This window comes from Rhinoderma darwinii, chromosome 2, assembly GCF_050947455.1.
Source record: "Rhinoderma darwinii isolate aRhiDar2 chromosome 2, aRhiDar2.hap1, whole genome shotgun sequence".
Classification (NCBI taxonomy): domain Eukaryota; kingdom Metazoa; phylum Chordata; class Amphibia; order Anura; family Rhinodermatidae; genus Rhinoderma; species Rhinoderma darwinii.
The window spans coordinates 29,049,587-29,063,883 of record NC_134688.1 but is presented as its reverse complement, the minus strand read 5'-3'; positions in this window follow the sequence as shown (position 1 = coordinate 29,063,883).

The following is a 14,297-nucleotide window of genomic DNA, read 5'->3' as shown; positions in this document are numbered from 1 at the left end:
AAGATGGTGTTTGGACTTGGTCTAATTGGCAGAGGAAGCATCATGCCGCATGATTTTTTTCCTTGAAGCATTTCGGTGTCAACAAGATATGTTTTGTATTGCTCCATTCCTGCAAACTCGAATGAGATCTTTTTATGCTTCCCGTTAAATGTTCCTTCTTTAACTTCTATCCATCCATATACCTAATGCACGCACTATGTGATTTTAATGGCTACCCTCAGGAATTTGGTTGATTTTATTGCCTTTTTGTTTGTTACTCTGTTCCAAACACTTTTTTTTTTTTTACATTTAATGCTTCTACGCTCGGCATGTCTTTTATTTTTTATTTTCCTTTTATTCTCTCTAGTAATTAGGTCATCTGTTTATGCATAAGTCATTGCTACTTTTCCATGTTACATTTTCATTTTTTCATATCTATGATCTAGGTTTAATAAAAATAAATAAAAACATTATATGGGTAAATCACGTCTTATATAGATTTTTTTATGGTTTTTTAAAAAAAATAAATCTTTTTATGTGTTTTTGCTTGTTTATTCTTGATAATGCCCTTCCAAAATATCATCACCGCATTACTCCCCTCTAGGATATCTTCACACTTGTGTTGCGACTATCTGTAAGGGTTTTTGTCACTTTTGATGACAGGAACCTCAACAGAGCCCAATTGGACTCCGTTATAAGTCAATAGGGTCTGTTGAGCGCCATTTGGAACTGTTGAATGATGGATCCATCAAAACCTCATGGCTACCGTTATGAACAGAGGCCTTGATACCAATGTAAACAGAGCCTCAGGCCTGATTTACACGAGCGTGTGCGTTTTGCGTGCGCAAAAGGCACTTTAATAGCGTGTCATCAGTGTATGATGCGCGGCTGCGAGATTTTCTCGCAGCCGCCATCATTATGACACTCCGTTTGGATGTTTGTAAACAGAAAAGCACGTGGTGCTTTTCTGTTTGCATTCAGAGTTTGACAGCTGATGCGCGAATCACGCAGTTCGCACGGAAGTGCTTCCGTGCGACCTGCGTGGTTTTCACACACCCATTGACTTCAATGGGTGCATGATGCGCGAAAAACGCTGAAATATAGAACATGTCGTGAGTTTTACGCAGCGGACTCACGCTGCGCAAAACCCACGGACTGTCTGCACTGCCCCATAGAGTAATATAGGTGTGTACGACACGCGTGAAAAGAACGCGCGTCACACGTGCGTATATTACGCTCGTGTAAATGGTGCCTTAGGTCGCTTTCGCTTTTACGAGCCCATAATATGAATGCAACACCCAGACCTTCTGCAGTTCATGGATACCTGAGAGTCCACCATAGGCTTTTATTTCCGTAAAATGGCTCCTAATGGAAGCCATATATTTAGGGAAAGATCAACTAGGATTTCGTTAGGAAGATGCAGGGAAACTTTTCTCACACAAACCGTTTGGGAAAGGATTCAATGCTTTGTCCTGCCAGGATCCAATCCCATTCTTGGCACTAAATATATGAGTTCTGTACCAAGCCGTATTACAGTTGTCTGTATGCAGCCTTCAAGTGAATGTCCACCACTGAGTACTAGCAGATTATCTTTTAGATGCAGAATCATCTGGTATACCACTAAGATATGACACTAAGTTTAATCTCCATCTTAAAGTGAATGCCCATTTTTAAAGTTGGCCATACACATAAGACTTTGATCGAACAGAATATGGCCGATCAATCGTCCGTACGATGGTTTGTACAATCGATCACTCCAGAAACCTGACTCCCTGAGGCCAGCGCAAGGAGACAAATGATCGTCCGAATTTGGCCGATCATTCCATAAAAATTTAGTGTTGGCTGATTACAGATGAAATTTTCCAACTTGGCTGATCACATTTTCAGCAGCAGAAGTCAGCAGTCGGCCATAGTGAACATTGATTCGCGTTGACTTTGCAAACAGTAGTTGTCACGAACAAATACACAGTAAACAGTGAGGTCCCTGTTCTTCCCAAACTTCTGTCCCTACCTACTTGTACGACCCAACCTAAACGACGGCGCACAACTGGGCGGTGTTCCCTATACTAGTACTAGTGGAACTGACAAACGGATAAGACAGAGACAGTATGAAATAACAAAGAGTCACGTGGGAAGTACACGGAGGGAGAGGCAGGGCTATTGTGCCATGGACAAGTCCGGGCGCAAAAGGCGGAATCAGGCAGGCAGGGTCAAACCGGGAGAGTGCGGAAAAACAAAAAGTCAGAAGGCAAAGAAAAGTCAGGAGTCCAGCCGGGGTCAGGGTACACAAAGGAGTCAAAATGCAAGTCTCTCTGGGGAGTCTGAAACAAGGGAAAGCACCAGGCTAGGTAACTCTAATTACAGGCAAAGGCCTACTACCCCAGTCAGAACTAAATAAGGAGAGGGTGGGAGCTCAGGAACATCAGCCAGGCTTTGATTGGCCTGATGTTCCTGAGCTCCCATTGGCTGCAGACTGCCTCAGTCTGCCAGGCTGGGCGACGCCCGAGCGAGTAACTCTCGGCATCCTGGAGACCGAGGGAGCTGCAGGAAGGGATTACGTGACAGTAACCCCCCCCCCCTTTATGAGGGGCCACTGGACCCTCCACCCCTGAACCAGGTTTATTCTGAATTTTTTTATGAAAGCTTTTTATAAGGGTCCGAGCGTGGATATCTCGGACTGGGACCCAAGTGCTCTCCTCTGGACGAGAGCGAGAGAGAGTGAGAGAGAGAGAGAGAGAGCGAGCGAGAGAGAGAGAGCGGGAGAGGGAGAGAGTATATGTGTGTAGGTGAGTAGAAGTATTGTTATTGTTCACATTGATAACTGTTTTTTTTATGTTGTTGCAGATTTTGATGTACCTATTGGACTACATCTTCGATTCGTTGGACTACAGCGTAGATCTACGTTTTTTTCAAATTTTAATAAAATGGTTAACGAGGGTTTTGTTGGGGATTTCTTATTTCAATAAAAAAGAATTGTCTTTGTGGTTTTTTTTAAACTTTATTAGTGCCTAGATAATGGCAGTTGGCTGATTGACAGCGTCCATTATTAAGGCGGTACTTAGTGTTAGCCGGTGCAGAGGCTAGCACTAACCACCCATTATTACCCCGGTACCCACCACCACCAGGGGTGCCGGGAAGAGCTTGGTACGATCCAGTACCCAACCATCTGTTGTGATGGTCGGGTACTGGGGCGGCCGTAGGCTGGTATTATGAGGCTGGGAAGGGCCAAAAACAGTGGACCTTCCCACCCTTGTAATGCTAGGCGGCTGCTGCTGCTGCTATGTTGTATCGGGCTGGTTATAAAAATGGGGGGGGGCCCCCACGTCGTTTTTTTTTTTTTTAATTTTACAAATTTAACAATAGAAGGGTCCCCCACATTTTTAATAACCAGCCACATACAAGGCCGCAGCAGTCTGGCATTACATGGGTGGGAAGGGCCACTGGTTTTGTCCATTCCCAGGCTAATAACACTGTGTTGTATGTGGCTGGTTATGATAAATTGGGTGGAACCCCATGTCTTTTTTTTTTAAAAATAAAAAATTAATAAATAATTTAAAAAAATGACGTGGGGTCCCCCCCACTTTTATAACCAGCCAGATACAACACAGCAGCAGCCTAGCATTACAAGGGTGGGAAGGTCCACTGTTTTTGGCCCTTCCCAGCCTCATAATACCAGCCTGCGGCCGCCCCAGGGCCCGACCATCACAACAGATGGTCGGGTACTGGATCGTACCTGGCTCTTCCCGGCACACCTGGTGGTGGTGGGTACCGGAGTAATAATGGTGGTTAGTATTAGCCTCTGCACCGGCTAACACTAAGCCTCGCCTTAGTAATGGATGTTGTCACTCAGACAGCGGCCATTACTAAAGTGGTAGTAATAAAATTTGAAAAGAAAAGACAATGATATAGATAAAATATTTTATTGAAATAAAGCACCCCCAACACAACCCTCATTAACCATTTTATTGTAGAAAAAAAACCGTCATCTAAGTAGTCCTCGAAACCGACGTAGTCCAAACACCAAACCTGTAAAAAAAATAAAAAAAAAATAATGAAATAAAACATGTCGTAGGCTTAGATTCAGTTTAATGTGTGATACTGACTGTTATACCATGTATAGAAGCCTGCCGCGAAGTTGACTTAGATACAGGGCGCCAGCAGACAGTATCATACATGGCCATACAGACATATATACAAACAAACATACATACATACAAACATACATACATACATGCAAACTATCATACATACATACACACACACACACACACACACGAAAACATACATACATACAAAAAAACATGCAAAGATACATACATACATATATACAAGCATGCACAAATGTACATGCAAACATAAATACATGCAAACATAATTACATACATGCACATATATATATATATATAAACATACATGCAAACATACATGCAAAAATTAAAACACGCAAACATACATACATGCACATATATACATACATACATGCCAACATACATACATACATGCAAACATACATACATGCAAATATACATACAAACATGCACATATATACATACATGCCAACATACATGCACACATACATACATACATACATACATGACAACATACATACATGCCAACATACATACATGCCAAAAAAAAAAATACGTTCATACTTACTTTCCTCCTGTCTGGCCTCCAGCGATGACGTTTCATCCATGTCGCCGCTGCAGCCTGTGATTGGCTGCAGAGGCGGTCACGTGGGATGAATTTTATTAAACATAATTCATTATTAAAAAATGTAGGGCAAAAGTTGCCAAAGAAATCAGCTACAGGTGCAAGCAAATCCGGATTGCACACAATAGCTTGCGGGGTGTGAACATGTAGTCAGCACCAAAATAGAAGTGCCTAGGATGTAATAAACACCCCACACATTCACAGCTGCTAGGTGTGCTGGCAAAATATTTGAATGGGTTTGCCTGCCACAGATATAAAAAGACCACTTCCCAACGCGTTTCTGCACCAAGTAGGGGAGCGTCCTCAGGGGTATATCTTGTCTTATTAATCTTTATTGGTAAAGGGCCGGTCAGCATGTATTATGCTGTTTACATTTCAGTTACGGCACGTATGAGACATCTGATGTCAGTCCCAACACGCGCCGGCAGAACACTGGGATCTTATGCACATCAAGCCCCACCTCCCTGGCCGGAGGCGTGATCGAGCCGCACCAATCAAAACACAAGACGTCAGAACAGACGCCCATTCGATCAGCCGGCCCCCTGGTAACCACTCAGCCAAAGGGATCGATGCAAACAGCATCGTTAGTAACATGGGGGGAGCCAAAGGCGGCCGAACCGAGCAAGACGAGATAGCACCAAACTGAACGCTGTGATACAGCAAGGGAAACAGAATCGGAAAATGACAGCCCGAAGGCCGTAAATGGATGCGCGTACAGCACAGAGTAGAGAGCCAGGACGACATAGACGCCGGCATCAGTCACCGACGCCGACGCCAAGGCACAAACATACCATAAAGTACGCACATCAGGATCCAATTAAAAATGCAGCAAATACACCGCATAGTAACATAGGCGAGTCACAGAGAGAAAGCACGAATCAGGCCAATAAAGCGAGCAAACCCCCCCGCCAATAAAAAATAAATAAAAAAAATAAAAAAAGGGGGGGCCATCAGCAAGGGATCAGCAACAGCAGTGTACCCATACAGAACCACACCGAGCATAGCAATAGATACCCGAGAATGGATACACCTAAACTGCACAGACAAACCGCAGACCAAATTCAAGGTGGAGAACGGGGACAATAAAAAGAGTCGCACTCACACAAAGATGTATCAGGGAAAAGCATCTACCCTCTTATGGTTAGAGGAACGGGACATAGGAGATGGATTCATTCAGACCAAGGCTACAGTTGATTCTGCAGCAGCATCGGCGTTTGCAGGTAAGTCGATGTAGCCTCTGTCGCCTGGTGCCGATGTGTTCTCGCTCGTCCGACATGATGCAGGACCTGGGGCAGGAAGTGACGTCACAGCATGATCTCTCGAGAACACGCTGTGTCTGTGCACTGCCAGAAGCTGGGCGTTGATGAAGAGAAGTGGATGATGCTGATTCGTCAGCATCATACACTTCTAGTCACAACGCCCAGCTAGTAAAACAAGTAAACACACCCAGATGTTACACACACAATACACGCCCAGTTATACTTAACTTTAAACACGCCTAGTTGTACTTTTGCAAGCCTCATTTGCATAAATATAAAAATGGTCATAACTTGGCCAAAAATGCTCGTTTTTGAAAAAAACAAAAAGTTACTGTAATCTACATTGCAGCGCCGATCTGCTGCAATACGAGATAGGGGTTTGAAAATCTGGTGACAGAGCCTCTTTAAAGTCGCTGAGCTTTTCGGCACAATTTACGGTATGTTCGCACACGATAAAGTAAAAACGTCCGTAAAATACGGAGCTGTTTTCAAGGGAAAACAACCTCTGACTTTCAGACGTTTTTAAAGCATCAAACGTTTTTTGATGCGTTTTTTTGAGCATAAAAAAACGCCCTGTTTAAACGAAACTCTGTTTTTCCCATTTAACCCCTTCCCGTCGTAAACAACTTTCAGATTTTAATTTTAGTTTTCTCCTCCCACCTTCCAAAAGCCGTAAGTTTTTTATTTTTCCATATAGTTTTATGAGGGCTTGATTTTTGCGGGACGAGTTGTAGTTTTTCGTAGCATCATTTATTTTGCCATATAATGTACTAGGAAACGGGAAAAAAAATATTTGTGGGGTAGAAAATGAAAATATGAAAAAAACTGCGATTCCTCCATTGTTTTTTGCGCTTCGTTTTTTACGGAATTCACTGTGCAATTAAAAGAACATGTTAACTTTATTCTGCGGGTCAATACAATTACGGCGATACCAAATATATATAGTTTTTTTCTATATTTTACTACTTATACAGGTAAAAAACTAAGTGTAAAAAATGTAATTTATTTTGTGTCGCCAAATTCTGAGAGCCATAATTTTTTATTTATCCGTCGATTAAGTGGTATGAGGGCTTATTTTTTTGCGGGATAAGCTGTAGTTTTTAATGATACCATTTTGGGGTACATTTAATGTTTTGATCACTTTTTATTCTATTTTTTGTGGGAGATGAGGTGACCAAAAAAATAGCAATTCTGGAGATTACAATTTTTTTTTACGGTATACACCGTGCGGGTTAAATAATGATATTATGTAATAGTTCAGACTTTTAAAAATGCGGCGATACCAATTATGTTTATTTAATAATTGTTTTTACTATGAAGGGGAAAATGGGAAAAGGGTAATTTTTTACTTTTTTTTAATACATAAAAAGCAACTTTATTTTACAAATTTTTACTCTTTTTATTAGTCTCCCAAGAGGACTTCAACCAGCGATCGTTGGATCATTGCACTATATACTGCAATACTAATGTATTTCAGTATATCGTCTTTGTGACAGGCTTCTATTAAGCCCTGCCTCCGGCACAAAGATGGTGGACCTGGGGGCCTTAATTAGGCCCCCAGGCAGCCATTGCATTGTGGGGGTCGTGATGATCTGCTAGAGGGGGTTGCCCCCTCTTTCTAACGATTTAAATGCTGCGGTCACTATTCACCACGGCATTTAACGTGTTAAACGAGCAGGATCGTGCTCCAGCGCGATCCTGCTCATTACTGTGAAGTGTCGGCTGTAACATACAGCCGACAGCCGCATAGTATGGAGCGGGTTCACTCCGTGAGCCCGTTCCATACTTCTCCTACCCGGCTATGACGTATGGATACGTCATATGTCGGGAAGGGGTTAAATCAATGGCCAGATGTTTGGAGGCGTTCAGCTTCTGTTTACTCCCCGAAAAAACGCCTTAAAACACTGCGTGTGAACACACCCTCATACTACTAGCTATGTCTGTCTATAGAGATTACATGGCTGTGTGCTTGACTTTAGTGTGACCGTACACAATGCAGCCGAGCTGCTGAAGTTACTGCAAATTTTACTGCGAAATGCTATGGTTTTCGGCCACGCGGCTTGTAAATGTAAAACACACTGAATCATGTGTTTCATTTATACAAGCCGCGCGAACAGATGGAATTTTCAGTAAAATCACAGGTTGTTTTGCCATGTGGTTCTCTGCCACGCAGCAAGAAAAGCGGCATGGTCGTAGCATGAACAGGGATTGCTCTCCCACCAATCACAAAGGAGCCACAGGGAGGGATGAAGGAGCAAACGGGTCAAAGTGAATCATTTTTCAATAGATAAACCTGCAAGCGATGTACATTTCTATATATTGATTTGGCCACTTTCGGAATAAAGAGCCATCGAGAGATAACCCCTAGAGCACAAAGCTAAGAGGGAACACTAGTCCAACCTCTGGGACTCCCAACTAATGGGAGAAAGTGGGTCTTTTGAGGTGCCTGGCAGCAACGCCATCCAGTCACAGACTGAATGAGGAGGTGGCAGTGCCTGGTGGAATGAGGGTGCAGGGGTCGGGGTCACGTATTTAAATTTATTGTTTCCCGAGCATTACTGCTTAGAGGCATAGTGCATGGGAGTGGGACCCCCACCTATCAGACATTTATGTCTGTTAAGAAATAAAGTATATATATAAAAATCCACATTTATAGTGGCAGAAGCTAAAAAGAAATCAATTTAGTAAACACCAGGGAAGAGGCGGCCGAGGGCAACTGCTCTTGGTATATGTTAAGCTGAGAAGTGATTTGTTTTTTCTACAAACACGTAGGTCTTCTTCTCTAAGACAAATGTAGTGAAGGTTGAGGGACGTATGACTTTGTCGGAGACATTTCATCACCCACTTCACATCACAGAATAAAAATAAATGTGATTCAATACATAAAACATTTTGTGTTCCAAGAGAAAAATAGGTAGATGCTAATCTACACGGCAGCGCGCATATTCCTGCCCACAGTGCAGTTTTTTGTGTTCTTCACTTTACAGAATTGGAACGTCTCGCTGCATAGCATATAACATCCAAGTGATAGAAATCTCGCATAATGTAGGAACCGACCGTCCTGCATACACAAAGTAACATAAGAACGGCGCACATAGAATGCTGTGATGTACAATAGGAATGCGGAGAATAATGCCCCATAATAAGCCCAATATCAAACATCATATAAATCATTGAATATTTATAGCGTCTTGATAGTTATTGATGCCTATTCTGACAGATGTGCTGTTAAGAGTTTTTTCAAGCGTAGCAAATTGCATAACGCAGGCAATGATTAGCCACTAGAGGTCACATTGTAGCACATGCAATACTCTGTGCGCAGCCGTCAGGTACTGCTTGTGTTTCTATAGATAGAGGACCGACAATGGAGTCATGTAACTTATCGCTCACCATCCATGACCTGACAGTCATAAAGAGTCATTAGGAAATAACATATTTACTAGGCATGATTATTGTAGTCAGAAGAGAGGGCATAAAAGTCAAATGCTCCACCCAACCTCAAACATCCAGTTCTCTACAGTCCATCACAGACACTGCCTGCTGCAAGACGTATGAGTTTAAAAAGATTTATAGAGGATCTGTCCGCTCTCCGGACATATCTGTTTTAGCAAATACTTGAATTTCATATGAAATAAAAAATTTGGAGCATATTAGAACTCTGCATTGTGTTGTTCCTCTGTTATTCCTCCTGTAAATGCATGAATAAATTGGCAACGGGACATTATTATTCTACTTGTCAATACACTGAGTTCTTAAACAGTCTGACACTGTCTGTTTACCCGTACTGATTAAACTCTGCCAGCCAGAACCTCGGAGTATCCTTTTGTCTACGATTCTGTGCCTCACATCTGTATCCATCTCCATCTGCAAGTCGCCAGCGGTTGCTATCAGAGACCAGGTACATGATTTGGGTAATCCCTCGTTAGCATCCATACCCTACTGAGGGGTGTGTTAAGGTGGAGATGCAACATTTCTTAGACTCTGCCCCCTCGGTTTAGCCTTGCCCTAAAGGTTTACTACCTGTCCTGAGGATAATGTATTGACAAGGGAAAAAGTAACGCTCAGTTGTCTTTTTATGAATACATTTCCAAGAGGAATAACAGAGGAATGGCACAATGCAGAGTTCTAAGAAAAGATGCTCCAAAATTGTTATTTCATGGGGAATACAAGTATTTACTTAAACAGACGTGTCAGGAGAGGCGACAAATCCTCTTTAAAGCAAAACTGCAACAAAATAAATGTGGCACAAGAGGTGATGAAGCAGCTTTTACTAACTAGTGTCACTAATGGTTAAAAATCTTTTTCTTCTGGCATGAAGCTTTGTTGCCCCATTTACCTTCATTGCTAATAGTAGTAATCCGTTATCAAGCATGCATTTTTTTTTGGCACAGGGAAAGGGACAAGAAGCTGTCAGGTATTTCTGCATTCACTTATTTCCCAGTTGAAATGTTGATCCTTGTTTTCCCCAGCAGACTTTGGGGGACAGTGGGGCTACCCTCATATTCATTGCACTCTAAGTATTATAGAAACATACAGAAGAGGCTGGACGGCAGCACGGAGGGCTTAAGGGGAAGCCTCCATGACTGCCATAGGAGGGAAGAGAACCAATAGGGGATGAGGTAGTTGGGAGAGGGGAGGGGACGGGGGGGAGTTGTCTGTTCTTCCCGCTGTTTCGGCATTGAGCCGGAAGCAGCGGGAGGAACAACAGGTAGTTAGCTGAGCTCCCACCCTCCCGCCCTTAAGTAGGGGTTGGCCTGGGGATCGGTGTGTTATGTTTTGTTATTGATTTATGCTGTATAATTTCATAACTTGTGTTTCTCATTTTCTTTTGAGCAGGTTCGGATGTCATGGCAGCTGGCGGGGGGAGTCCTTGAGGTTGGTCAGTACAAAATGGTGGGGGGGTCGCATCGGGGGTATGCGTCCCCCAAAACGGTTCATTTGAAGACTTCATAGGGTGTTACCCCTTTGAAGTGGTCTTCTGGTGGAAAGTATATCATTTGAAGACTTCATCGGGTGTTATCCCTTTGAAGTGGTCTTCTGGTGGTTGGAGCCATCTGCAGAGGTGAGCGGTGCTTCCGAGCTGGTTTACGGCTGGAGGTAAAGAGTTTGGTGGTGGTTTGCAGATGGCTAATTTAAAAGGAAAAAGATTCGGTTTTAAAATGGCTTCAAGGACTTCCCCTGCTCTGTTAAAGTATAAAAATATGTTTATGGTTAATTCTGATTCTGACCCATGTTGGGTCATGTGAATTGGAAGTGGAGTTATCCGAATGTTTCGGATTAAATTGCATTTAAATAATGTAAATAAATAAACGGCTGCTGTGGCCAATTTCATATCCAACCTCGGTTGTCACGTGTCGTTATTGGGAGATGGGCAGGAAAAAAGGGGAACAGGTTCATTAGGTAAAACATGGCATGACTCTACTTAGGCCAGTCATGTAGTATGAAAGCCTGGGAAAAAAAAACATACGTCCATTCAATTCAGCCTATTATTCTGCAGTGTTAATCCAGAGGAAGGCAAAAGCCCTATGAAGCAAGCGCTAATTTTCCTAATTTTAGGGGGGGGGGGGGAATCCTTCCTGACTCCAATATAGCAATCAGAATAAATTCCAATAATCTAATAAGCATAAGTTATAAGGGAACAAGAACCATTATCAACTCTTTTAGTGAATTTCTTATCACAACTTCCTCTGGCAGAGAGTTCCATAGTGTCACTGCTCTTACAGTAAAGAATCCTCTTATATATGTGTGTAGAAACCTTTTTTCCTCTAGACGTAGAGGATGCCCCCTTTTATAGATACAGTCCTGGAGATTAGATCAGGAGAGATAGCTCTGTTTCACATGTTCAAGTATGCTAGTGGGACTAAAAATAAATGTTTAACTTTTTGAACAAAAAAAAAATGTAATCTGTCACCGAGACCTTGAATGGTTAACAGTGTGTTGTCTGCCGGGTGCTTGGGTTTGGCATATTGCAGATCGAATAGACAGATTGCTGGGTGCGGCTGGGGACGGCCTGGTGGTCATGGTATACATCGGTATCAATGGCAAAGTCAGTGGGAGATGAAAGGTCCTTAATAATTATTTTAGGGAACAAGGAGAGAAACTGAAGTCTAGGACCTCCAAGGTAGTGTTTTCAGAAATACTACCAGTGCCACGAGCGTCACTAGAAAGACAGCGGGAGATTAGGGAGTTAAATAAGTGGCTTAGAAATTGGTGCAGGAAGGAAGGGTTTGGGTTCATGAAGAACTGGGCCGACTTCTCTGTCGGCTACAGGCTCTATGGTAGGGACGGGCTGCATCTTTATGGGGAGGGTGCAGCTGTGCTGAGGGAAAGAATGGTTAGACGCCTGGAGGAGCTTTTAAACTAGGATCTGGGGGAGGGAGGGTGGGGATACTCAATTGTAGTTAGATAGAGTAGATAGGGAGTGGGATACAGAAGGGGGTTAATGGGTATTTAGTGGGGGCTGGGGTTAGCAAGCCGAGTAGGGAGGTGACTAGGAATGAATAGGGACCTAAGAATCAGGTGCATAGCTAAAGGCTCATGGGTCCTGGTGAAATAATTCAGCTTGGGTCCCCTTACCCCTCCCCAACACCACCACCACCAGACCCCTGCGCGCGCCTATGCCCAGCCGCCTTGCCCAACAGCCCCGATAGTATAATGCCCCCACACAGTATAATGCCCCCACACAGTATAATGCTCCCACAGCTATCCCCACACAGTATAATGCTCCCCATATCAGCCCCCACAGTATAATGCCCCACATAGCTGCCCCATACAGTATAGTGCACCCCATATCAGCTACCCATACTGTATAATGCCCCATATCAGCTCCCCATACAGTATAATGCCCCCCATATCAGCTCCCCATACTGTATAATGCCCCCCATATCAGCTCCCCATACAGTATAATGCCCCCCATATAAGCTCCCCATACAGTATAATGTCCCCCCATACAGTATAATGCCCCCCATATAAGCTCCCCATACAGTATAATGTCCCCCCATACAGTATAATGCCCTCAATATCAGCTCCCCATACAGTATAATGCCCCCAATATCAGCACCCCATACTGTATAATGCCCCCATATCGTATAATTCCCCATATAAGCTCCCCATACAGTATAATGCCCCCATATCAGCCCCCCATACAGTATAATGCCCCCCATATCAGCCCCCATGCAGTATAATACCCCCCATATCAGCCCTCATACAGTATAATGCCCCCCATATCAGCCCCCATGCAGTATAATACCCCCCATATCAGCCCTCATACAGTATAATGCCCCCCATATCAGCCCCCATGCAGTATAATAACCCCCATATCAGCTCCCCATACAGTATAATGCTCCTCCATATCAGCACCGCATACAGTATATTACCCCCACAATATCAGCCCCCATGCAGTATAATACCCCCCGCCATATCAGCCCCCATGCAGTATAATACCCCCCGCCATATCAGCCCCCCATACAGTATAATGCCCCCATATGTGCATAATAGAAAAATAACATAATTACTTACCTGTCACGACTCACAGTTTGTAATGTATTGTGTTGCATTGTGCAGTGTGCGGTGGGGAGAAGAGGGGGGGGGGCTGTAATTTAACGGGCCCCCTCCTTCTCTCTTCCGCAAACACAGACAGCACAATACAACACAATACATTACAAAGACAACACAATACATTACAAGACAACACAATACATTACAAGACAACACAATACATTACAAGACAACACAATACATTACAATAAAGACTCTGCAGCTGACCCGGAGTCCAACGCACCGGCTCTTCCATGCTGGCTGGAACACCCCCATGTGACGTCACGGTCACATGGTACACTATGCCTACCATGTGACCGTAACCAGGAAGTGCTGGCTTCACGGCACAAAAAAAATTATTTAATCAGCGTGCTGTAAGGCAACGGGGGCCCCGTGGGCCCCCCAGTCTTAGGGGTCAGGTCGCAACTGCGAGTGCTGCGACCCTTATAGCTACGCCACTGCTAAGAATATTAACCACAATATGGTAAGTTTTAATATAATTTTCAATAAAACAGTACGAAGGGGGACTACAAAAACTTGACTGAGGGGAGAAAAATTCAGTCGACTGAGGGAAACACTAAGGCCTCCCACACACGAGCGTGTTTGGTCCGTGATATAAGGTCCGCATGCCGGCCGCATTTCCCGGACCGAACACACTGCAGGGAGCCGGGCTCCTAGCATCGTAGTTATCTATGACGCTAAGTGTCACTGCCTCGCTGCGGGACAACTGTCCCGTACTGTAATCATGTTTTCAGTACGGGACCCTAGTTCCGCAGAGAGGCAGGGACTCCTAGCGTCATAGATAACAAG